Consider the following 26,848-nt stretch of genomic DNA (forward strand, 5'->3'; position numbering starts at 1 on the left):
TAGTTTTGATTGCAAACCCACACTCCTTCAACAAATATAATGAAAGAATTTGCATGAGAGCCCCCAAGCCAAACTGAACTGTTTCAGACTGCTACAGTGTGATATACACGGTGCTGCCTCAGCTTTCTGTTCTTCACAGCAAAAAGTAGGAGGCAGATACAGAAACGATGGAGGGTAACATTCAGCTCTGAATATCCCAGAGGTCATTACTTGCCAGGCCATCTCAGCTGCTGAATCAAAGTACCTAAGACATCTCTGGCAACTCACCAATCTTTTATTCCAGAAGGGGTAAAAACCCCTCACTTTTGTTACTTTAAATTCCAGATTACATAAAAATAGCTCTGATGAAAAAGGAAATAAAGAGGAGGTAATCTCACCCTAATTTTTCCCTTTCTTGTATTTAAATTTGCCTTTCCTTTAATGGAGACGAAGTATGTTAGCCCATCTGAAATTAAGCTACCTGGCATGAAGCCAAATATTTAATAGCCTGAAATGAAGCCAAATTGTTTCCTTCTTTTTTTGCATCTCTCTTCTATCTGCTTTTATCGTCTTGATTGGATCAAAGCCAATAAACTAATATTAAAATATTTCCAGCTACTCAAGATGTCTATTGGAAAACACCTCCTGTGACTGACAGAACAACATACAACATGGGAATAATATCCTGAACTTCTCAGAGGGAAATTAAAAGCATCTTTTTAAAACTGAAAAATTACTTGTTAGCTAAGAGTCCTACTTGAGAGTCATCTTATTTTCACAGACTGGGAGATGATCGTAAACTGTGAATAAACTCAATAAAAAATAGTAATTTTGTTCACCTCTCCATTCCTCTGGCTGTGAACTGTGAGTCAGATCATCTGTCTTCCCCTGGACTGCTGAATAAGTGGAGTAACATTAGCTCTGACCAAACATAAATGAATATACAGCATAACTCAAAATAATACAATATCCAAGGAAAACTGCCAGCTACTGATTTTCTATAGTTAATAATATTTATAGTTGAAGACAAACTGAAATCCCCTTGGATACAAACCCAGGGAGTATTATTCCATTAGTGTCAAACCCACTTTCCTTTGAAATCACCTGATAAAATCAAAGTAGACTTGGACCTATCATAGCATTAACGTGTCACTTCTTTTTCAGACCAGAAGGATTATACAATGGAAAGATGACTTCCCACCACCTCCCCCGGGGCTCCCACCACCAAACTTAGTAATTTTCATGTTCTAAAACATACTGCTAAGTCCCACAGACATTATCCAGGACATAAATATAAACCTTAATGAACAATGCACTGATGTATGAGAAGACTAATTAAATGAGTTACTAAACTAAACGTGTTTTACACAGCATAATGGCACCATCAGAAGTTCCTGTGCTTTCAGATACTCAGAAATTTACCATATTCATCTCAGTTTTTAAATATTATTTTCTTGCCTTTGATTTTAAAAATAAAACAAAATAATTATATGATGTCATTGACGATAGTTGTTTTTAAATAGGTTTGGCAGTTTGCTTATAAGCTACAACTTGCTTTTAAGTTACAACTCTCATTGTCAGAAATATAATCAAATTCTCTTAAAATACTGCCTGTAACTGAGTGACAAAATGTCTGTGGAATCTATTTAGGTCAAGATTATTTGAAGATATGACTAAATAGGCATATTAGCGTCATATAGCTATCATTCTAAGAACAGCTTCTTTTTGAAGTTGACTGGAAGCACATATTTAACTCCCTGGTATGGTATAACTCACAGTAAATTAAGTATTCTTCTCCTTAAGGTATAGATTTCCTTTCTCAGCTAAGCATTAACCTTACACACAGAACCAGTAAATATATTTTAATATAGTATCACAGTCTCTTCATCTTAATAAAGTGCTGACTCCAACTTGTAAACATTCTTTCTTAAAATAAATAAACAGAAGTAGGTCATGGCATGTTCTCTTCTCTAGAGTTAATAGAGAACTCACAAGCATTGATGACTGCTTCCCTCATTGTTGATGGATATAGTACTTCTGTTCGTAGGAAAGTCTTAAAATTTTTAATACAAAATACAACTGCACAGAAATTTTAGTGTCTGCCAAATTTTACCTAGTCAAACTTTTTTATGATTCAACCACAGAAGGCAACCAACCCTTTACCTTACTACATCAACCTACTTACACTCATCTGATATAACCTCACAGATACCATTCGTCCCTGTTTACCTTTGAACATCCAAAAATTTATCTGCATCACCTCCCGATATTACTTAAAATTTGCATTTCTCTAAATTTTGTTCTTCATGGAAACTCTGAATTCACTGAAGGATAAAACAACCCCAATCATTATGTCTTGTAGCACCTTGAGTCAGTGTCAGAGACTGAAATATTATAGTTTATGACTTAAACATTTTCATGAAGGACTTACAGCAAAACTGTATTACAAAAGCTGGAGAGAAGACTACCACAGCCTGAATGGGGCTCTGAGAGGCCCTGGACTCTCACTGATGAAGATAAGATAAAGTAACAACTCAGGGCTGGAGACATTCACAGAGCACAAGCTTAACATCTCCAAGGTGGAGACCACAGCCCCCTGGCTGTCAGCTGCCAGGCTCACACAGACTCTCCACCAAAGGGTGGGGGAAGAGAGGCTTTGGGTGTGTGGGGGCAAAGCCTCTGGTGAGATGCAGTGACTGCCCATCCTGCACTGTGCAGAGGAGCCCAGCTGAGGGACCGCTTCACCAGGGAGAAGCTGCATCCACATGAAGGACAGAGGGGATGACACGGCCCATCAAAGGCCCCCCCAAAGGGGTCCCCAGACCCTGCGCCGGAGATGATGCATCTCTGGACTAAAATCCACAGTGTTGCAAGGGACAGTGTCAAACTGGCCCCCTACAGGGGAGACACATGGCCGTTCCCAACTGCCCAAAGCGTATATGAATCCACAGGATTCTGTACTCTTCGGTGTGTGGCGGCATGTGGCGGCGACAGGGGACCCTCACCACCAGCAGACCAGATGGAGGGGAGCAACGAGAGGTCATTGGGACCCCTGGAAGGGTGATATGCTTCCATCTAACCCCTATCACCCCTCCCTGTACCCCCAACCCCCCCCTCCCAAACACTTCTTTCTCAATTTCTTTCATTCTTTCTTTCTTTTCTCTGTCTCTTTGCCTCTTTTACTATTAAATAAAATACATCTTTTTTTTTTTTTTTCCGGCACCAACATGTAAGCTCGTTTGATTTTAATCTCAGTTTTGGGTATATTTTGAACCTCCAAAGTTCTTTCCAGTTTATACACAGAGACTTAATATTCTTTGCTCTTCTGGGTTTAAATCGGATTGCAAGAGTCAGTAAATGTAAGCATTTTACAAATGAGCTCTAGACAATATTACCTCACTCAAAGAACCCTTACAAAGGAATAGTAGACAACATTGCCTCTATTGGAATGCTGAAAGAGGGCAATATGGGGAATTTGTGACAGTAAGGTGGGTAACAGGCATACAGCTGGCCAGTGGAAAGGGTGATAAAAGCAGGCAATTCTATCCCAAGTAATTCCAATTCTTTCTGGTGAAAACCACAAAAACATTACCTGGGGATTACTGAATGTGCTGGTTTTGGCTGGGGTAGAGTTAATTTTCTTCCCAATATCTGGTTTGGATCCTATAGTTTTGGATTTCTACTGAAAACTGTGTTGGTAACACATGATGTGTTCATTATTGCTGACCAGGGCTTTCACATTGTTAAGGCCTTTTCTGCTCCTCACATCACCTCAACAGAGATTAAGCTCTGGGTGCACAACATGTTGGGAGGGGACACAGCTGGGACAGCTGACCCCGAAGGACCACAGGGATATTCCATACTACATGGCATCATGCTCAGTATATAAAGCAGGGAGGAAGTTGGCAGAAGTGCCACTGCTCAGGCATTGGCTTGGCATCAGTCAGTTGGGGGCAAACCATTATTTGCATTATTTGTCTTTATTTCCCTCTCTTTGCTATTTTCCTTTTCATTACAAACTATAATTATTATTATTATTATTATTATTATTATTACTTTAGATTTAATTTCATGCCATTTCATTCTATTCCAGTTACTAAACTGTTTTTATTTCAAACCACAAATTTTCTCACTTTTACCCTTCTGTCTGGTTTTGAAAGAGCAGGTGTCTGCTAAGGAAGGCAGGAGCCTCCCTTGGAATGGCAGATGCAACCCCCCTTCCCTCCGAGTTATTGTAATTTTGAAATCAAGAGGCTTTTAGGCAAAGATGTGGGAAATAGGAGTAACAGTTCTTTACTATTATGTATCTATATGTGTAGAACCAGTCAAACAAACAGCAACAACTATGGCAGTAACAGCAAACAATCACAAACCCAGTCCCAGCCCTCTCGGCTGTCAGGCCCTTTCCCCTCGGGTGCAGTTCCGCTCGCAGCCGGCAGGGGCGCTGGCGGCTGCCGGTGAGCAGGGCAGGTGCGATGGTTCCCCCGCGGCTGCAGGGGGCGCTCCGGAGCGAGCTCGGGGAGCACGCGGCACCGGCGGCCTGGGATCCCGGGAAGGGATGGGACAAAGGAGCTTCACAAACCCCTGGGCAGCCGATCCTGGTGTCCGGCCGGACCCTCAGGAACAGCAGGCTGGGACGGCAGGGAGGAGCACAAATCCGGGCGGCAGACACGATGTATCCAAACAGGGAAATCCCTGGAGGTCTGGGCAGGCAGAGCGAGCAGGGCTACAACGCAGCGAAGGCTCCAAGGAACGGCGGGGCAGGGCGGCCACGGCCCTGCTCTGAGTGGGGCGGGGAAGGCGGCTTTGGGATCCCGGGGTTTCTCTGGCAGAAGGAAAAGCAGCCGAAGAAGCAGCCTCCTTTTCCATCCAAACACCAGGAACTGACTGTCCACACACCCAGGTGAAACAAAAGAGTAGACTGATGCGCCAGCCAGTTCTTTTGTTTTTCTGAAGTACCAAGCAATTTGTCCCCCTAGCAACACGTATGAGGAAAATTCCTTTAACAGAAAAAAAAACCCCAGGAGAACTCCTAACACCCCAACACCTTCCAATTCTCTTCTCCCATTCTACTGAGGCAGGAATGAGCAAATAGCTGTAATGGACTCAGTTGTTCTCATGGATTAAACCACAATGCTGGGCTACAACAATAACTTTAGGAATGTGAGAGAAGTGCACACTTGCAGGTTACTGATGTGAGAGGGGCACGGTTGCAGCTCATGGGGGTTGGTATGAATGTCAGTTCATGGTGGGTGGTTAAATTGAATAATGCCATGAATGAGTAATAGTATGTGGAAATGTAGTACCTTTTTGTAGCAGCAGAGAAACTGATCCAACATTTCTATCAGATCAATAGAAATCTTTTTCATGGAAGAATGCAAACAGTTTGCAAACAGTAGCTAATCTTGAATAAGCAATGCATTCACACTGGATATTTCCTCAGGGTTAGCTTTAAGAACATGAGGATGGATGCCCACTTATGGTGACCAACAGCCAGGGGAAGAAAACAGCAACACAAAGATTCCTAACCACTGAATACCTCTTATTAGAGCAAGGTAGCCCTATTTATATTGCAGGCACTGACACCAGCCACCAGGCATTTAAACTCCCATTTTGAGGACAATTGGTTTGGAATGGAACACAGTGTTATTCAGGTCTTGAAGTAAATTTAGAATAATTTGATTTGTCTAAAACAATCCCCATCTTATCTTCTCTTTGCTGAAATGCTTTTCCAGGCAGGAAGAGATATAACAGAAAATAGGCTGATTTCCCATAACTTTCTATCATCTGACATTTAAGCTACCTGCCTGGAGCAATAAGGCATTCTTCACAGCTCTCACATATTCATTGTGAACTTCAAGAGATGAAATATCTTCTTTCCCTAGGCCCTGGTGTATTACAGCTCCACAGAAGATACAATTCTTCGTAATTGTTTGTGAGGGGCATGTGGCATATATGAATGACAAGTCATATCCAAGCACTGTGTGACATGCCCTTTATCCAAAGAAAATAATCAGCCCTAAGAGAATGCAGCTGGTGTAACTTCACTTAGAATATTTCACAGAGGCTGAGACAACCTAATCACTTTTGTATCAAAATTGTTATAAAACACTAAAGTGTGGAATGATCATAATTTCAAATTCCTTTTCCTGATGTGCTTCAAATCACAGACCTTACATTGTACAAAAAGAAGCATTTACACATCTTCTTTTCAAAACCACCCCCCTTACCCTCATCCTATTCCTATCGGAGAGCACTAAAATCTGAAAGATTAAACATGATTCATAGCCCTGTAACAGGAAACCAAACATAATTTTCAACACTGGCATGCTGAGGTTGCTGCTGTTCTTTCCTTTGTAAATGACTAAACCTTAGTACACAAGTTTCAAGGGTTCTTGAATGTGAATACAAAGAAATTAATCAAAATTAACTGCAGCATAAGAACCATTAAAAAAAGTAGATGCTAAAGAAGAAAGTTCCTTTGAAATACATTAAATTTTGGGCAGTGAATGCAGACAGCTAGGGTACATATTTATATTCACACTGAAGTATGCAAAACTTGCTAGGTAATTCAAAGCAAAAAATCTCAGGCTGGGAGAGAATCATATTAACAGACATTTACAGGAATTCACTCAGTTGCAGACACTCAGGCAACAGGATCTCCTGGTGAGAGCCACTTTATCCTTTTATAGCCATGGAGTCCCTTTATGCAACCAAGGGGTACATTAAACATAGATGTGGCACTTATAAAACAGAATTACATAACTGTACACTGACTAAACTCTCAGGTTTTGATAATTTCTATCCACTGGAGGAGAAACACTACTGAATTCAATGGACATTTTTTTTCTGAATAAAAATATTAGGGTTTGACTCTCATACCCAGTCTCAAGTAAAACATATTTAAAACGTGAAGACTAAGATGGAGGAAAACAGCCAGGTTCTGATTGTTGAATCTACCACTCATATATAAAAAAAGATGCCCAATTTCCACTCAAAATATCACAAAAAAAGAAGCAGACAGGAAAGTGAAAGCAATATACAGTTGTAAATTTATTGTATTCCCTTGGAGTCAGCTTTGCTTGGCAACCTGCACTGCTTTTGAGGATCTTGGGGGAAACCTGCAGGTTGTAGAGAGGTTCTGCAGGGACTCTTGCCAAATTAGACTTCTCTCACTGAACTCAGAGTGGTTTGAGAAACTCATTAAAAAATCAAAAGCTTCCTAACATATTTGTTTATGTTGACAGCCCCGTTCAAATATAGGTGATGTGTTTAAAGAAATTTGCTGTAAATTCTTTCAGTAGAAGAAATGCACTAGCTTCAGTGATCTTGCAGCTCCTGTCCCAGCGCACTTATGCTTCCAACTTCAGAGCAGTACTGCAAAAAACCCCACACAACCAAATGCATCAAATAAACATGGTTTGCAACAGCAGAATCTTATCAAAAACCACAGACTGTTAACATTCTGAGTGGAATGTTCTGTCTCACACATAGTTTCTTTGTACCACACCAACTCTTCCAGCTTTATACAGGCTCATATGCAACATTTTAGAAGTAGAACGAAAGACATGTTCTTGCACTCAGGACACAGGGAAGTGATCCTACCCAGCTTTGTGGAACACGAGGCAGCATTCCAGAGGAAGACACTTTCTTTACCATATCTAGTTTCAAAATACAAGAGAGCTGCAGAGGGGAACCTAACACTGCTTTATTTTCTCGGACGGCCAGGCAATGGTTTTTTGATAAGAAATAACTCCCAGAGCCGGAACAGCCAAGTATTTTCTACTGTGCATTTTAATATTTTCAAAATGAAGACTTCAGCAATAATCTGACTTGATTTCTTGAGTCTGAATCAAGAGTTAGAGACTATTGCATCTCCACTGTGAAGCTCATAGAAGCATGCGCATAAAATGAGCCCACACTTACGAAATAATAATACAGTAATAACATACATGCATATATGTACATTAGAGCACTATCTACTCTTGGCAGCTAATACTGTATTTAATAAGGCTAAATTCCATATCATGTAAATGATGCAAGATATGACAGCATGTTCAAGTTTTATCAGTATTTCCAATTTTAAACAACAAAAAATAAAAAGAGGCTAAGTTTTTGCAGGGAAAGGATTACAGACCAAGCTAGACAAATATTTGTCCCCAGATTAATGTAGATAATAAACCGAGGAGAGAAATAATGAGAATAGGTATTGATTAGCATCCTGGAGACAAGCAAATTCAAGGGAAAGTGAGGAGTCCTAGCAGTCAAGCTGAGTAAAATCTAGCAGAAAGAAAATTAAGAAAAACCAGATGTACATCAACCACAAGCACCAGAGAAAATAGAACTTTGTCTTATGCCAAGTAGTGCAAACAACAGCATTCTGGCTACTATCCAAGAAGGACAATATTTTATCTTAAACAGAATTGGGATCCTAGGAGAAAGCAATCAAGAGGACAGTTAAAATTCTGAGACAATGATTGGCTTCTGAAAGGTACCCTGGCTGCCTGCAATAGTAGAAAACAAACTCAGTAACCTAAAAAACCCCCTTCAGTTCCATGTTTCTTGATAAACAGGTGTTTTATAACAATTGATGGCCACACTAACTCCAAGAAGAGTTAGGTTTGTTGTTCTGAGGCACTGCTATTGCCTGTACACAAGAGCAAGACAAATGGAATAGGACGTGCCTGATTTCCACATGAACCCAGCCCAACAGTGCTTATCAGGCATGGATAACCTCTGTGTCCTTGCAGTATTACACAGAGGTCCAAGACTCTGAAATTGCACCTATGTGCTGACTTAATATTTCCTGAACAATGGAGCTGAAGAAATGTATTTAAGTTTTAAATATGCTGAAGACATTTAAAGAGGATACATTTTGTCTTAAAATATATTTTGGAGGTCATTAGCACATCTTTTTTTCTACAGCCATAGTCTTCATCACAGCATTCCCCAAACTATAGCAATGGAGGTCTGTCAGTCAGACCGGGGGATCCACAGTTCCTTCTGCATCTGAGAGAGGGTAACTGTTCTTGACCCCAATAGAACATTCCTGTTGCAATTCCAATCTTCTTTCCTTCTCTTCACAAACTTTAAAATGAGCCTCTCACAAGATATATTTAATTTAATGAATTGCCCTATTTCCATTTTCTGAATCTCTCCAGCTCCTCGTTTTCCAAGTGTCCTTCCCTTTGCATGACTGTAACCTAGTTGCAGTGACTGCTGGAGTTAAACGTAAGGGTTTCTAAAGTAAAAGCTCATCTCAGGTAGCAAGAGAATCAGCTCAGGCAGGCAGCACCATTCTCTAAGGGTGTTTGCTGGGCCTGTTGTATTTCAATGTAAAATATATCCTGCAAACATAATTAAAGATTAAGAACATGGGCTGTTATGTAGTTTGAGTAAAAAGGTGTAAATAACCGACATCTACAAAAACTTCTCAGACCAGCACTTTCAGCAGATTCTCACACAAGACTCCTGGATGGCTGACACCACCCTCCCCCTTTCTTCTTGCTCTCCCTCTGCTCCCCCTGTGGATTTTCACATAAAATAATACAATTTCACAGTTCAGTCAAATAAGAAAAATGTTCAGATGGAAAAAGCCTGTTCCCAGAAATGCAACTTGTAAGACAAAACTCTTTCCATGGGGAACTCAAAGTGCACTGCCACTGCTGACTCATTTAATCTCCTGCACCTGCAAAATAAAAAGTTCCTTTATTCTGATGCCTTTCAGCATCAAAGAGGTTACAGTGCAGCCCACTATGGGCATATTTTGTTTGCTTTAAATTAGCGTGTTCAAATACCGATGTAGCTTGCAGGTTGGAGCTCAGTGCAAACTGACAGCATGGGTGTTTGTTTTACTTCCCAGATGGACTCTGCAGCCCTGCCAAGCTCCTGTCCTGCTCACACTGCTGATGTACCGCATGTGAGCAGGTCAAAGCCAGCTCAGGTATTCCTTCATATCTCTTCAATTGCAAATGACTGCAAGCTGCTGAGTTAACTGTGGTAGCTGAAGAATGCAGAAAGGTGTCTAAATGAAATGCAAAGTTTCAAAGTAAATACTGTTATAAATAAAGTATGTAATTCGTGCTATTATGTATAAAACTAGAATGTAATCAGACCATGTAGAGACAGTTTCAAAATCCCTCCACCAGCTTGGCTGAGAGAAAAATTTCACACCACTAAAAGAAGTTCTCTCACAATAAGTGAGGATTCCACCCAGGTGCGGTTAGATCTTATCACCAGGACATTTGCACCATGACTACTTGATTACCACCTTCTGATATCTACATCTCATCTGATAAGGAATCGGGACATTCCGGGAACTAAAAATAACTGTTCCAGGAACCAGAGATGGCCCATCCATCAGCAGAAATGGCCCACTCATCACCCAGGATGGACAATTCATCGGACCCAGGAAAGGCTTTGTGCGGCCCAACTCCGGGACAAGAAAACTTCATGAATATGCTAAAATTACAAGAAGAATAGAATTAATTCGGACTCTACCCAAAAACTGTATAAGAAGGGACCAGCCGAAGCAGCAGCCGTGAACTTGGGAGGTCTGGTGCGATACAGATCAGATCTCTGTGTGTTCACCCAGCTCCAACCCCGGGCTCGGAGCTGCTTTTCTCAATTGTGGCTTTCTGTGTGACCGATCTTTCGGCCGCGGAATAAAATCTATTTCTTTATGAAATTTAATTTGGCTGAATTTCTTTACTTCAATACTGATATGCATATATGGGTGTGTTTATCTGATGGGACTGAATTTAAAGAAGACACTCTTTCAGAAGTAGCTCACAAGACAAAAAAAAAATAGTTTTGACATTAAAGAACTGCACCATTTGAAAACATTCAAGTATATGGAGTACACTCCATATAACCCCTCTGTATTAGCCGTACAAATTTGAGTCAGATTATACCTTTCTTGTAGTTGTTTTTTTCTGTGAAGTTTACCAAACGCCATGTACTCTGCTTGCTGGAACTATTTTTCAGATCAGTCATTTATTTTATTCATTCATGTTTTCACATTTAAACTTTAAATGGGATTTTGATATTTTACAAAATGTTTAAAGCTTTAAGTAATAAAATTTTAAAGTATTTCTTTATATTAAAAATTACCAAGAACACCAGCCCAGAATTCCTTCCCTTTTTTCCCTTTACACAGAAACCCAAATAAAACCATATTGTTGTGATTGTCTGTACACTAAAAGTATTTCTAGGATAGGAAGGATGGCCCACGTTTTCAATGTCAGCTTAAAGCAATCTTATGATGGCCTGAAACTAATTATTAGAGTGTGCAGTTAAAATAAAGAAGGGACTAGAGAAACAAGACAGTCAGATACTAAGCTAAGTTACAATGTCTCCCATGAAAGGATTCACTAAAAAGCTTTAAAGCATGCAGTGTACACAGCTAAGGTACTTTAAAAAGTCCAAGTGCATCATAAACACTTATTACACCAGAGATAAGCAGTAAGAAAATGCCTGATAACATCTCCAAAACACTATTAAAAGGTGAGACAGTAGAGCTGGGGATCACTTTCTTTGGATTTTAGCTTGGCTCTATGCTGTTTCTTCAACAACGCACAGCATTATGACTATAAACACATTTTGTGGTCTATGTGACTGAGAATGTCATGTCTCTGTGTCTCCACATGCACCCGCAAACTTCAAATTTTCCCACCTCACAGACTTTACTACATTTTCAGACATTCAGAAAATCGAGACCAATTAAATTAACATAGGCAGAAAAATATAACTGTAGCAATGAATTTCCTGATTGCAGGCATGTAAATCAAACATGTATTTCTATGGATCTAGAAAAGTAATTTCATTAGAGTTTGTTGTCTGTAGAGTGTCTTGTTTCCTGGACTCACTTCTGTATACCCTTGTATTTTTATTTTTTCAGTACTAAAGATATAATAATCTAGCCTTCTATTTAGTGAAAGCAACAGTGACTAAAATACATGAAAGAAAATCCTGTTTGGTAAAAAGTCAGAGATTCTCAAATCATGTCAAAATATTCAGGTCAAGTATTCCTTTCAAGAGAAAAAAGCACTTTTGCAGCCTGCGGGGGAGTACCAACCCTGAGCCTGTCTCGCTCAGCACGTGGGTTCTGCATGGCCCAACTGGGAACATGAGATTCAAAGGGGAATTCTGGTTCCCTGATGCAATGGAGTCAGCCACAGAATTTCAGTAGGTTTATAAGAGATTCAGTCTGCAAACACAAGCTTTCATTTTGCAAAAATGAGGGTTAATCTAATACTGTTACCCAAATAAAGACATATACACGTATGTATGTGTGTTGATCCTGTGGCCACAGAGCATACATGTAAGGACTGGATTAACTATTTTAAGACTTGGGGCATAAATTAATGAGGTTTCTTTCCTATGTAACCAGAAGACTAAGGAAGACAACCATTCCAGTAATCCATTATGAAGTTCCAGGAGCTCCCTACTAAAAGATTGTGAGGTGCTTAAATAGATGCATTAGTATGAAATAATAATTTATCCAAAATAATTCAATTAGAAGCACCAAAGTTATAACATCTGCCATGAGCTGGTTAGCAGCCCAAAAGAGTGTAAAGAAACAGCAGCATCTGCTACTGCAATTCCTTCCAGCAACTTCTTTGCAAGTGTGACTTGCTAAAGGACAGAATCAACCAGCAGACTGTTGTAAAAGTTAGGTTTAGCCCTGCATCTTTTCACCTCTTCTTGTGTAAGGACGTGTGTAAAGATGTTATCAATTTTTGCTATTTGTTGCTTATACACAGCAGAAAGCTATGAATTTTTCATTCTACAGCTAAATTACCATCATACCACAATTACAGATTTCTCCCCAAATGCACTCTATTCTGGATTTCAACTTCCATTCACACAGTAGAAAATAAGTGCTTTTCTGCAAGGAGCTGCTATTTCAGAACTCAGTGTTCTTTACCTAAGAAGTCTGAAAGATTTTCATCTAAACAGTGCACAAAAAAAAGAATTTCTGTACTTGTACTTCAATCATTAGTTATCAGATGTACACTTACTTGAAAACATAGATATGGCAATCAAACAAAAGTGCCGTAAAATAAAAGAATTAACTCAATGCAAGTGAAAAAAATTTCATGCAAATTAAAGTTCTAATAAATTTTTAGATCTGAAAGGACGTACAGAAATATTTTATTTGGAGGATTACCTTGACATTAACCTTTTTCTGGTTAAAGGTATCTTATCAAGTCTATATTTCTGTTAACACATTGAGGTATTGAAGATTTAAGTAGCAAATATTTGTTGAACTACTGGCTCTACAACACACAAAAGAATCTAGATCAATTACAGATTTGCAACATGAGTACTAATATGCAATATATCTGGGGCCATTCACTAATAGACATCATTTTAATAATGAACTAACTGGAACTAATGAGTAAATGACAATGAAATCAATAGTCTCAGTGTGATGAAAAGCAGATACACACTTTTCACATTTGTAGTTCTTTTGCTTTTTGTATTTGTGTTGACCAGTGGATTTTTTGTGATTTTTCTTTTCTAATCATGCCAGATCCTAATTCAGCCAAGCTTTGCAGTATTTCTGCACAGACCTTATATTCAGAAATCTCAGAGCACTTACTAAAGGATGTACAGTATGCTGGTATTAATGATGATGAAATACCCATAACTTTTAGGTACATTTATCTTTCAACAGCTTTTTTCCTGTGCAAACAAGACTTAATATTATGTATTTTTCTTCAGATGATTCCAGTTCCCTTCCTCCCCACACAAGATTTGCAAACTCTGGACAGTTCCACAAGAACATGTTAGAGACAATGAGGTCTCAAGATCAGTTAAGCCCCTGTAATCTTTGTAAAAAGCAGACATGTGGATATACATTTAGAAAAATAATAAATTTTTCTCAGTCTACTGTTGCAGTCAAAACCAGCGACACTCATATGGCTGATGGGGACTGCCCTTAAAGGGAAAGTTACAGGTAAATGTAAGTACAACACAGAATCCTACTATAACTCAGTTAAGCAATCAATGAATGGAGGGACACCACATAAAAACTTTCTTTAGTTGTGGTGTTCACAGATGTACTTTTTAAATATCTGGATCAGTAATAAAATCCCCATAATCGTAGGCAATGTTTTACATTGTATCCATTCAGATCAGCATCCAGGAATGTACTTAACAGAAATGTGTGTATGTTCATATCCTTCCTCATCAGTACAAATTGGCCCTGTTTGCAAGTTCCTGTAATCAGCTGCCTGAGCATAAATGTAGCATCACCCTCTGCTGGAAAGAGTGTCATCTACAGTTAGAGACAACTGCAAAAGCTAGATACAGAACAAAACTTAGGCACACAAATCAAAGGCTGCAAAACATCATTTTATAGATAATTATCACCTACAAAAGTGAAGATAATTGCACTGGACATTTGCAGCATTAGATTACATCCTCTAGATATCACATGATTATTGGTGAAGGTGAAAACTCTATTAATGAAATATTAATTATAAGTAATTTTTACCAATACCTTCCCTCAATCAACAATTAAGTAAAAATTTTCAGTCCTTAAAGCACATGTACAGGATTTCCACATCCTCAGAATTAAAATATTTGAACTCCTACTCCTTTATTTGCATATGTTACTGGTTAGTTTTAGTATAAGTAGAGCTGTTTGCTCTGTTTGTGATATTGAAGAGCTATGGTAAGCAGAGAACTTTTGATGGCCCTAACACAAACCTAATAAAAATTAAAAAAAAAAAAAAAAAAAAAATCATTGAAAACATGAGAAAAATAGGAAAAGCCAGCTGCTCACATACCAAGGTTGAGGGAACTAAATGAGTAACAGATGGCCCAGACTACCTTTGGCCATCGAAATCATGCCCAAACAATATACTACCCAGTTGTGCAGAAGAGTGGAAAACCACACAGACTCAAGCGAAGGGAAACACATAATGGCTTGAGGGTTCTACCAATGAACTTGTTCCATGAAGCAGTGTTAATGGACCACCACCTCTCTCTGTGAATCTCTTTTGATTCAGACCTGCAAGCAATAAAAACTGTCCACTCTCTGGAAAAATGTGAGATGAAATGGGATATGAAAACTAGTTGCATTTCTGCTGTTAAAATAATGCTATATATAAACTGATTCTGTGTTTCCATGTGGAAAAATGCATGCAGTTCTAGTCTATCTTAGAAAGAATTAGCTGTTATAGACATAGCTGCAGATATGTAATGAAAACATGCAAACAGCACAAGCATCAGGGCATATTGGAAAAAAGATGAGCATTTTTTAATGTAACTGCAAATTTTCACTTAATTTTCAGCAACTCTTGTCAATGTACTGGCCCTGCTTGTTCTCAAGTATAATGGTGCAGTGTGAGTAAAAGAGATTTAGGTATCTCACTCACTTCCTGGTACAGGTATTTCTGGGGAACATGCTAGATGACATGGTAGTGGGGGGAACCCTCGCTCAGGCTCCAGTAGGCATCAGCTGGAAATAGCAGAGGACAAGTTCAAAACAAGTATGACAAGGTGGTTTCTACACAGCCTGCAACTAATGATGAAAGTTTTTGCCACAGGATGCTGTGGACACTAAATTTTCAATGTCTCTAAAGAGAACCCCAACTGGACAAATTTATTGAGGAATAACACAACAAAGATGATGAATTACAAAGACATCTCTGGCTTGATGAAAACACATATGACTGCATACTCTTATCCTCTTCCCGGGCTTCCCTTACTATGCAATATCACAGAATGTGTTGTTTAGAACAGCCTTTCCCTTGGCCTGGTACAGGCTCACCCCATGCTCAGACTCTGTCTAGTCCTTCTGATACTTAAAACTAACCATTGCCTTTGTGGAGCACCCTGCATATCTAAATGTCTTCTGAATACACACAGCTGTGCAACTCCTCTCTCTCCCTCTCTCCTGAATCACAGAATCACAGACTTCTTTCGATTGGATAAGACCTCCGAGATCATCAAGTCCAACCTTTAACTGGAAACCACCTTGCCAACTAGACCATGGCACTAAGTGCCAGGTCAGGTGTTTCTTGAGCACCACCAGGGATGGTAACTCCACCACTTCCATGGGCAGCATGCTCCATTCCTTAACTACCCCTTCAATTAAGAAATTCTTTGTGAATTGGCCAGTGCTCTCTCAGAGCTCACCTTAGAGACAAGAGATACATGCAGCTGATGTTTCCTCATCCCTTCTTCCTCATCTCACATGCTCTCTTAGCCTTTAATTAGTCCAGTGGCTAGAGCAGTCACAAAGAGAGAAAAGACTGGATAAATTCCTTCTTGGCCTTCTAAAGGCAAGGTTAAAACATCATCAATAGATGGAGCATGAAGTACAATGCTTGCCCAAGTGCCCAAACAGTTTGTTATCGTCCCAAGCAAAGACGTATTTTCCTATCCACAAGATAATTTAGGAATAAAACACATACTGTCTGCTGATCAGGGCAAAGCAAGAAATTGGGGCCTGAATCTCTTAAATCAGAGGAGAATTGAGCATAGGACCCTCACATTTTGGGGAGATCTCTTCAGCTACTGAGCTGTAAACAAAGCACAAAAACAAATGCCTGCTTCTTACACCAGTTTGAAAGAGACTATCAGCTCCTTGACTCAACTTTCTGCACAGACAAACCTTACACAGCTAGCTTCAAAAGAAAATCCTGCATTGCAAACACAAGACAGAAGCGTGGTCCTGGACAGCGAAACAAAGAGCTTTCTGACATCTCTAGGACTCTCCCTTCCTGGAGAGTTCCCAGTTGTCGAGCTTAGGGAAGATTTGAATCCTCTCTTTCAGTCTCTTATTCCAGACTGTGCTGCCATTTGTCTCTCTTTCTTTTTCTTCCTTTAAAAAAAAAAAATTTGACCACATGACAGAAAACTAATAAATAAAACTGAAGCTGTTACACATATCTTACCATAAGAGTGAAGAAAAAGAAATAAATAAAAGAAAACCCTTGTCCTGATATGATACTATTATGATCTGAACATGCCATTGCTACAGTTTAGCATACCGATTGCTACTAGCTATAGTTAACACTCCAAGACAACTCCTTCTTGCCTGGCACTGAAAGACACTATGGACCAGACTAGCATCAACAGGAAATGCCCATGTGATTTTTCCTCAACACAGTTCCATCAAAATAAACTTGAAATTCACTTTTTAAAATAACCTGGTTCATTCTGACTGGGACTAAATGATATGTTCTAAAAGTCGTCAGACACTGGATGTGAGAAAGACAAATGCTTTCAGCAAAGAGGTGGTTTGGGGACAGACAACAGTAATTTCTTCAAGTCAGCGCAAATGCAGCTGAAAAAGGACACATGCCACAGTCTAAATCACCAAAGAAATAACAAAACTAGCAGCTAAGATGAAGATCTGAGCAACACTGATAATCTAAAACAAACCTCCAAAGATAGTTCACTTTCAGAATATTGAGTTTGAACTGAGAACAGCAGATCCGGGAAGACAGGCTGAAATGTGAAACTAAATTGAGAGAGACAGAATGGGGTGAAGAGGTAAGCTTGGGAGTTGCCTGCAAAGAGAAGCCAGCAAAAGCTTTCACAGTGCTTTATATTATTCAAACATTAAGAATAGGGAGGGAAAAGAGAAGGAAAGAGGGACCCATGGATACATGTGAAAGAATTCAAGTTTAGAAGAAGAGATGATGTTAAAGGAGATTCTTAAGCAATTGACAGAGGATTAAGGGGAAACCAGCAGAACAGAAAGAATAAAGATTTATCAAAAAACGGAAAAGTGGAACAGTATAGGAAAATGACAGGATTATCCATGTCAAAAGAAGTTGGTTCAATAAAAAAGAATTAGATAAGAATTCATTTAATTTTTACTTTGATATACATTTTTGAGGTGTTTTTGGCCAAGGCAATGAAGCCAAATAAAAGAAAGATAAATATAACAATTATACAAAGCCCTGGAAAAGACTTGGACTTTCAGATGAAAGGATTACTAAAATATTTGGATTTATTTTGGTGTCTTTCAGAAATCTCTACAGCTCAAGTGTGTCCACATACACTCATTTTTGCCATTTGATTATAGGACCACAGTGTACCTTATTGCCTCTCAAGTAATAATACTTTGACTATGCCAAGTTTTAGCTATTATTTAATGACACATTTCCAATTTCCAGATTTCTGTTCCATAAAAATTTCCTAAAAACCATGCTTATATAAATAAGGTCATTTCAGGTACAACCTTAACAAATTAGCAGCTGTTATGCCACTATTAATCACTGAGAAATCCAGGCTGTTCCCTCACTCAATTATGATGCTGCCAATTCCATTTCCTGGCTTTTGTCTTTCTGGCCAATACATGCAGCTTGGAGAAAATTCACTTCTGCTGTCCTATAGACCCAACAGTACTGCACCACAAGACTTTGACCTTAGAAAATGATGAATGGTCACTGATCAAAAACATGGACACATTTTAGGGTGAAATGCACATCAGCAAATTATATTAACATCTATTAAATTGAGGAGGAATACTTGTTTTAGCTTAGCCATATAATATAGCAATGTTAATCTGTTTAAAGTCTTATTGCTTTAAGATCTTTTACTTGTACATTTAGTGTTATGTCCAGTCAGCTCACGTAGCAACTAAACTTCTGTGCTTTAATGACAGAGACAGCTAAAAACAACAGTATTCTGTAATAACCTAATTCTCAGTTCTTGTCTAGAAGCCATCTATATTACTTGAATTCACTAGCTACACTGGTAAAAAGCGTAGGTCTAATGAAACACAGACAAAACAGCAGTATCATGTATAAGAAATTTGGAAACTCTTTTGAATTTTTGACTACTTTGGGGCAAGCACATAATTTTTATTTCCAGTTCCAGAATGCCTTTCCAAGAGCAGAAGTTTTTAACCTTCTCTGTAATTTTTGCAGTGTGTTGCAACTATTTGCCTTTGTTTTGACAGTTTAAACAAAATCCTTCCGTTTCTCCTGCACTTGCTCCAAAGCTGAGACCACGCTTTCCAAATACAGCACTGAACAGCAGTCTTCCAAAATATTATCACTGGCTTGGGCACTGCTGTTAATAACCTCTAACACTGTACCTTTAAGTGTATGTAAAGACACCTTGCTATATGTTTTGCACTCACATGCTTTTTTTTGTTTTGTTTTCTCCCTACAAAAGCAATAGGCAATTGTTTACAGTCAGTATGTGATTGACAAATAGATTGGGTTGTTTTTCTTTCTACTTAGGAGCCCCCGGTTTATGACATCACCTATGTGTGAAACATTGCAAACTATATTAATAATATTTATCTTATTCTGGAACTTCAGTATTCAAATACTCTAAGTATTTACCATGTCAGGTACTGGTTTCTGTGTTGATGATTTCTCCCAATTTTGTCTCCAAAAAATTCTTAGAATTCTCTGCCCTTCAATGCTAATCATTAATGAAAACATAAAATGACACCGACCATAAGAAGAAAAGACTGAGAGAAAGCCTTTCAGACCAGATACCCGTTTCAGAGATGCTATCAGCACACATCCATTTCAGATATCTTATCAACACACAAGGCTCATTTTTACCAATGCTAAGATAAGCCTCAGTCTTACAGTTCCTCACTAACCTCCTCCTCTAGTGTAATTAATATCATAGCTGTTACTGTGTCAAACACTTAATGAAATGTAGGCAGGCTTCTTGTTTTCAGTGAATCATTTCGACCTGAAAAGCACTAAGTACAAAGTAACCTGCCTTTTGGTAAAGAGAAAATGAAGTCAATTATGATCTCTCTGTCTTCATCCTTATCCCCTGCATTATTTTTATTAAAAATTATTGGAACAATATAACAAGTAAGTAATCACCTGAACCGCTTCTCTACCCTTTACTTTTACCTGTTGGTCCTAAACAACAATAGTGCTGCTGGAAACAACCCAGTACCCCTCACTTTTGTGGGATGGACTTAATCAGGTTCCTTTTTCTCCTCAGGCAGTTGAACCCCTCTTTGCCTCACATACAGGTAAAATTCATGCCCTCCTCTGTGTCCTTTACCAGTCTATCTTCACCTTAATGTTTGCTTTCTTTTTTGCAAAGAAAGGTATTCAATAAATTTTCCTGTCCAGAGTGTATTTAGTCATGGCCTATCCTTTCTGGCCAATACACTCAATTGTTTTTATGTTGCTCTCTTTGCATTTAGCAATGAGGAAAAAAAAAGCAAACCAAAAAAAAAAACCAAAACAAAAACAAAAAAGACCCCAAACAAACCAAACCAAACCAACCAAAAAACCCAAACCCCAAACAATAAACAAAAACCCCATGTACAAAATACTTGTTTTGGGTTCATTTGCAGGGCTAAACTTAGCTTCACTACACACAAGTCTCATTTTACTCCTACTCTTTCTGACTTCCAAGATATACTTTTCTGTGCTAATCAGATTCTTTTCCCATTTCTGTATTTGGTTCTTCTTTGGACATAAGGCATTTAAGGAAGCTGGACCTGCCTGGCTTTCCACAGGCAGCACTCAGCCTTTTACAAGATCATATCCTGCAATGGAATAAATCTGCATAAACTAACTGTGCATAAGTTAAGTCTCAGAATGACAACAAGGTTCTTGATCTACCAAAGAAATACGTTCTGAAACTATTTCCCAATAGAGGGAGGGCAAAACCCCTAAACTCATTTCAGGAATAAGATTTCCTTATTCTATGGAAGAAAACTATATTATCAATACCTTGCCTTAATTCGGTTTTTCCTTATTGAAAACCAAAATGTCTGTTCTTAAACAAATGGGCATGTGAAGCTGTATGGAATCACTTATTAGCATCTCTTATAATGAGAGAATAAGCAATTAATCTGCACATCAATCCTCAGAGAAAGAACTACAGTCCTGAGGATGTCATGCTTTACTGGGCTGCAATGGCTACATACTGGTGTTTAGGATTTGCCTGCCTTCACACCTTATGAGGCTACAGTAGGTTCTTGAATTTATATCTCTGTTCATAAAGGATGACAAAAATTATTATTACCCATAATTCAGGCAAAGCTGAAGAATTCGCTGAGGTTCTGAATTACCCATGCTTAATTAATTACAGATTATGCTTTGCATTTGATTAATGATTGATTTGGGCATCCTATTAAATAATGAGGGTATTCCTAAGGCTGGTCTTTCCTAAAAATAAGCTAGTTCTGAAAATTTTTATTCAGCTCTTGCACTTGTAGTGTCTCTGTATTTTATTGAATTTGCTGTTTTCACAGAAGTGGAACAAGCTCGTCTTCCTTATTCTTTCATATCTGTGTTATCTGAACACACATTCTGACCACAATCACATAGCCTTGTTCCTAGAAGCTAAAGTAGGGGGAAAGTAGTATATTTCAGAAAGTCTCCCTTCCTTCCTCCCACCCAGCTAACTCTGTTAGAGCCAAGAACAGAAAGAAAGATGGGACCTGCTTCAACCTAAGCTTTTTGAAATACTCATTGGTTTTGTGTGTCTTATTTTTAACTACATTATAAGGTTGTGTTAAGAGTTTCCATCAAGTCAGATACATCTAAGACCTGACATTCTGCAGTTTTCCTTTTAATACATTATTTTTCTATACAGATGTGAATAGTTTTTGGAATTTTATGACCCAAATTCTGGCATATAATTTACTTACTGGTTTTACTGATGTCAAATTAAAAATCATCACCAAAAAGTACCAGAACCCAGATTGTTTTCAGCAGTATTAGTTCAGGCAAGTAGAACTAATATTTTACTTACAGAATGCCAGTCAGATGCAATTAAAAGCTATTGTAAATTTTGAGGATTTCAGAGAACTCTTAGCTGTCACAGCTGTCTAAAAATATCTGTCATAGGGAAAATGTTGGGTTTTGACTGTTACCAATAAGTCTTTTAAGGACAGACTGTAGATTTGCTCAGAAGACACATTTGCACAACATGGCTCTGGTACTTGTGGATCTGAAATTTAATTGACCTTATCAAAGACAGACCTGGGTTTTGCTTGGCTGAGCAACCTAAGGAATGGTCTTACTTCAGGTATTTCATACCTTCTATTACTTTTTGATATGTGCTATTAACTATTTGGTATGTTCTATTAAAGCCTATTAACTGTTCATGTTTCATTATTCCCCACTAGATCAAGCACAATTTTTTTCTTGCTTTTTCTCTTAAAAAGTAAAAATCTGTTGGTACCACATATATCAAGGGTCTCAGTATACAGTACTAAAGTGGTTTGGTTTTCTAATGCTTTACTCCCTCCAGGGAGTCAATCATGGATGAGATAAAATACACTGAGTTAGTATTGTCATGAACAGCCTGGTCTGTGAGGAACCCTCCCCAAACCTGCACTGAAAACTATTCCTAAAAATTTCAGCTACAGTATGACAGCTTGCTTGACTTTTCTCTTTATCAAGGACTACATCCAACTCCAGAGTGTGCCAGTTCTATAGCTGGAGGCTTCCTCTAAGGCTTTCATTACAGCAGTAGCAACCCATGTAAATGGCATATAAAAGTTCCCAAATTCTAAAAATCAGACAGTAAAACTGTTGCCCTGTGGTGGCATCAAAGCCTCATATGAAGCTAATAATATTCAGAAGTGCTGGCTTAGAACAGCATTTCCCTAGCAAAACCAAAACTGAAGGCCCTAACTGGGAACAGAGGCAGCTGGGCCCTGTGCCCAGATATGATCTAACATTCTTTAGGTGGCAGAGGGAACACTGGCTGAAGAGAGTCACACAAGGGAAGTTTATCGTCCAGCTTGCACTTCTTTTTATTTCATTCCTAGAAATTCCTCTCTGTGGGGGACCCACTGCTATGATGTAGCATTTATCTGGCTGTAAAAGGACTCAAGCAGAGAGTAGACAAGTAAGGGAGACAAGTAAGGAGGTGGTTGTCCTCATCTGTAACACAACTGGAGCCTAATACTGCAGCTCTCCTTCAGGATACCCACATCACCATGCACAGCAATATCAAGGCTCTATTCCTGTTTTCTTACTTCTCACTCTAATAAACCCTCAGTGATACCCTATCATATTCACAGCCAAAATAATGACCATTTTCAGACACAAAGACAGAAAAAGGAAAACAGAATCATAACATTCCCTTGTTCCTTCCCTGTTGCTTTTTCATTCATTAAAAATGAAAAAAGAAAAAATTCATCTGAGTTTCCATTTATGAAAAAAGGAATTACTTAGGAGTTATAAGCAATAAATCTTTACATGATCTAACACTTTCTTCCAACTGAAATAATGACTTTATTCAGATAATCACTGAATATCACTGGCAATTTATTTCATAACACAAACACAATGATCTCTCCTTTGCATTATTGTACTGTAAAAGGTCACCACATGCTAATACAAAGCCAATGAAAAAGGGAGAACCTAGTTTTGAAAATTAATTACTTTGACAGAAATTTTTTCCCTTCCTTAAGCATGGAGGAAAGGTATAAAGGGAGCTTGAGAAATATATTTGTCCCACAGTATTCAAAATGCAGATCCGAAATACCAGGCTACGCATCCTAACCCAGAGAGGGGCTCCAGGTCAAGGCCAGAAAAAGCTCCTCTGTCAGCTGGGCTCTGCACTGTGAGTGCTGCAGGAAGGCCTTGTTGCAGTGGGGATCCTGCAACACGCATATATCAAACCAGGCGTCCCGTGGAAAGGAAATATATATGGACGGATTCTTGCTAGATGTTTCAGAGATGTTTATTTCTCCAGCCGCATGGCCGGAGCTCTGCCCAGGAACTGTTCCAGTCACGGGACCAAGGGTCCTTCTGCCCGCGCAGGGAACACAAACCAACCAATGGGAACGAGGCTGAGCAGGGGCAGGGAAGCCCCGTGCCTGTGCCCTCAGGGCCCCTCTCCCAGGGCTACACGGCAGGGGAGGGACCCCAACAAGGCCTGGCTTGGGAGAGCCTCCTCCACAAGGTCACCCTCAGCACCTCTGACCTGTCCACTTGCACCTGTCCACAGCATCCCTCAGTCACCAGCTGAGGGAATACAAAATTTTTCTTGCCAAAATATCCATAATCAGAATTTCTTGTTAACACATCACTACTAAAATCTCTATAACATCAAGCAGAGGAATAGAAAATGACTCATCCGGTCTGAGATGAAAAGCAAGCAGAGCTGTTTCAATTTTCCAGCAGCAATTCTGACAGGCACAAATTTTGTCTCAGACAAAAAAATGACTTGAAGTACTTGAGTAAATTACTCCCAACTACTTCTGTCAGCAGTGACTGTATGATACACCTCTCATTTTCAGACATTGAAAAAATACCTGTAATATGTTCTCTGAAGACCACTGGTGGCAAAGACTGAGCACTGACCTTCTCTCTAATTTGGATAAAAACATGAAATCCCCACCAGAGAGGCTCATGCCGTGATTTTGAATGGAAATCCTGTGCACCTTCAAAGAGTTTGCACAGTAGCTGACTGCAGTTTTGCTTTAAGACACAATTGCTGGAACTAATATATCACTGTCCTCATAATACACAGCACCATGAACAATTGCATAACTAGCACTGAGCAAATAATTATTTTAGCTTCTTTTTATGCTGCATGGAATTATCTATAAATTGCAAGTACTGTAGACATAATATTAGATGAAAGAAATAACATTTATTCAAATGGCTAATCATTATTTCAGCTTTTTTCTTTTGCCTTTCTTCTTTCTGAACCATAGGGTTAAGGCAAGAAGGGATGAATGCTTATGACACACTCCCTCTTCTCCTTCACTTCAAGAAAATAAATCCATTTTCCTTTGGTTTTCTTTTAGCTTTTTTTTTTGTTGTTCAAGAAGTCAAAATGATCCAAGCCGCTCCGTACAGCTCAAAATCCAGCTATAGATCTTTTTGGACACTATATGCTAACTAATAATAAAATTCTGCTTTCCAAGATATAAAACTGTCTCTCTCAATGGCCCAGTCCTATCTAGGTTTTGTTTTATGAATTAGCTTGTTGTCAACCTATCCAAACAGCTTTACTTCTTGCTCCTTTCCTAAATCAGAATGATAACATCTACAAAATCACAAGAATGTAAACGTGAAAGGTTAAATTGTCATCCAAGTATTTTTAGGCACTTATAAGAAGTTTTAGTACATCTATTTCTCCCAGATAATCGCAATACCCATGTATTGTCAAGAAAAATGGGTCAGGAGTAAAAGGAAAGATTCTCTCAATTTGAAGTTTGATTTCACAAGAAAGAAGGAAATTAGCATCCTGTTTTTCAAAAAAGGCAGAAATGCACTCTTTCATCCACAGATTTCCTACATATACCAAATGTCTAAAGAGATGCTTTCTCTTCTTCAGTACCATCAGTAAAAAGCACCTCTATGCAGGAAGATGTTTTAGCATTTGAAGAAGCTAAATCTTTGAGGACTCCAAGTCACTGCAAGACACACATTCTCCTAAATGGTGAGCACTCCAGCCTTATAAACTAATTTTTTCTTTATTTAATGTTCTCATAGAACTTCATCAAGCTCTAAGATTAAACCAAAGTGGTCTGATGGAGTTTAGCTCCCCCAAGGTCTTAGGACATTTCTGAACTTAAATATCAGACCCAAAGGACTCATTACCACAAAAAAAAGACTCCTTCTTCCTATTATAAATGCAAAATTACTGTGACAAAGCTGATTAGGGTAGATAGCTTTACACATTTTTAAATAAAATATATTTAATGTGGCAGAGTGAGTAGCTCCAGCCACTCTGTCTCCAGAGGAGAACACAGACAACCAGCTGTGGCGGTCATCAACCCAAGTTTAGCATGTGACTTTCAGTCATGGTGAGAACCCATGAGTACCTTATTCTGCCTTTTGCATGTTTTCTCCCAATTGGTTAATGTTTTCTCCTCTCTGTTTCATGTATTAGGTTATGTATATTCATTTCCCTTGTTTAATATGTATCAGTTCTAGAAAGTTCTTGTTGCTCATGCCCCATTGGATCCTTCCCTGAGTCCCTCCTATGTGTTGTTCCCATTGGTTCTCTTCCTGTCAATCCCACCTGCTTGTCTCTATCCTATTGGCTGAGATCCCTTTCCCCACCTATGCTGTACCCAGTATAAGATCCCTGGACCCTCCCATCAGTAGGTCTCTTTGTTCCTGTCTTTTCAGCGGAATACATTTGCGTGGAACACATGCAGAGAGTCCCCTCTCTTTACTTCTTTGCCTTCGCCTGCGTGGCTGCCTAACAGCGACAGAAAGATCCAGCCCCTTTTGGGTGAGGAACTCTACCCCTTTTTCATTGTGTGTTGGGCACTGAGTGCCGCCTTCCAGAGGAGTTTCAGCATTGACCTCTGGGCTTCTTTGTGTCAGCACACAAGGGGTAAAACCCCCTTCTGCCAGCTCCCAGTGGCTGAAAACCCCTCCAGTTTAGAGGGGATTTCCCAATTTGTTCTTTTACTACTGGTCACATAATAGTTTAAACTATACCATCCCAATAGTTCCTTGGTTCACTACTGTGGGAACCACTTCAGATTTTGCAACTGCTCTTTCAACAATTGCAAAAAATCCAGACAGAGAATATGTCAATGTGTCCAAGTCTCATGGTTTCACTGTCTTATAAAACTATTTCTGTTTTGAAGCATTCTATAAGCTCTTCATAGTCAAATTCACAGCTTGATCTCAAAGCACGATGTACTTCTTGAGCGACTCTAACAAAGTATTTTGTAGCTCCTGTGTGAATATGTTATGTAGAGGGGGAAACTACAGGAAAGAAAGCAAGTCAGAAGAACAGTGAACTGTATGCATGATATGCAGGGGAGAACAGCACCAAGACCTAAACTTGTTTCAGAATATCATACCACTACCCATATAATTGTGAGTGAAACAAACATCAAAACCATTCAAGTAGTCATTCATCACCAATACAGCATTATAGATACCTTTGGGCTCTTCTAGTTGATCCGTATTTC

Source organism: Corvus hawaiiensis, chromosome Z (assembly GCF_020740725.1).
Source record: "Corvus hawaiiensis isolate bCorHaw1 chromosome Z, bCorHaw1.pri.cur, whole genome shotgun sequence".
NCBI lineage: Eukaryota > Metazoa > Chordata > Aves > Passeriformes > Corvidae > Corvus > Corvus hawaiiensis.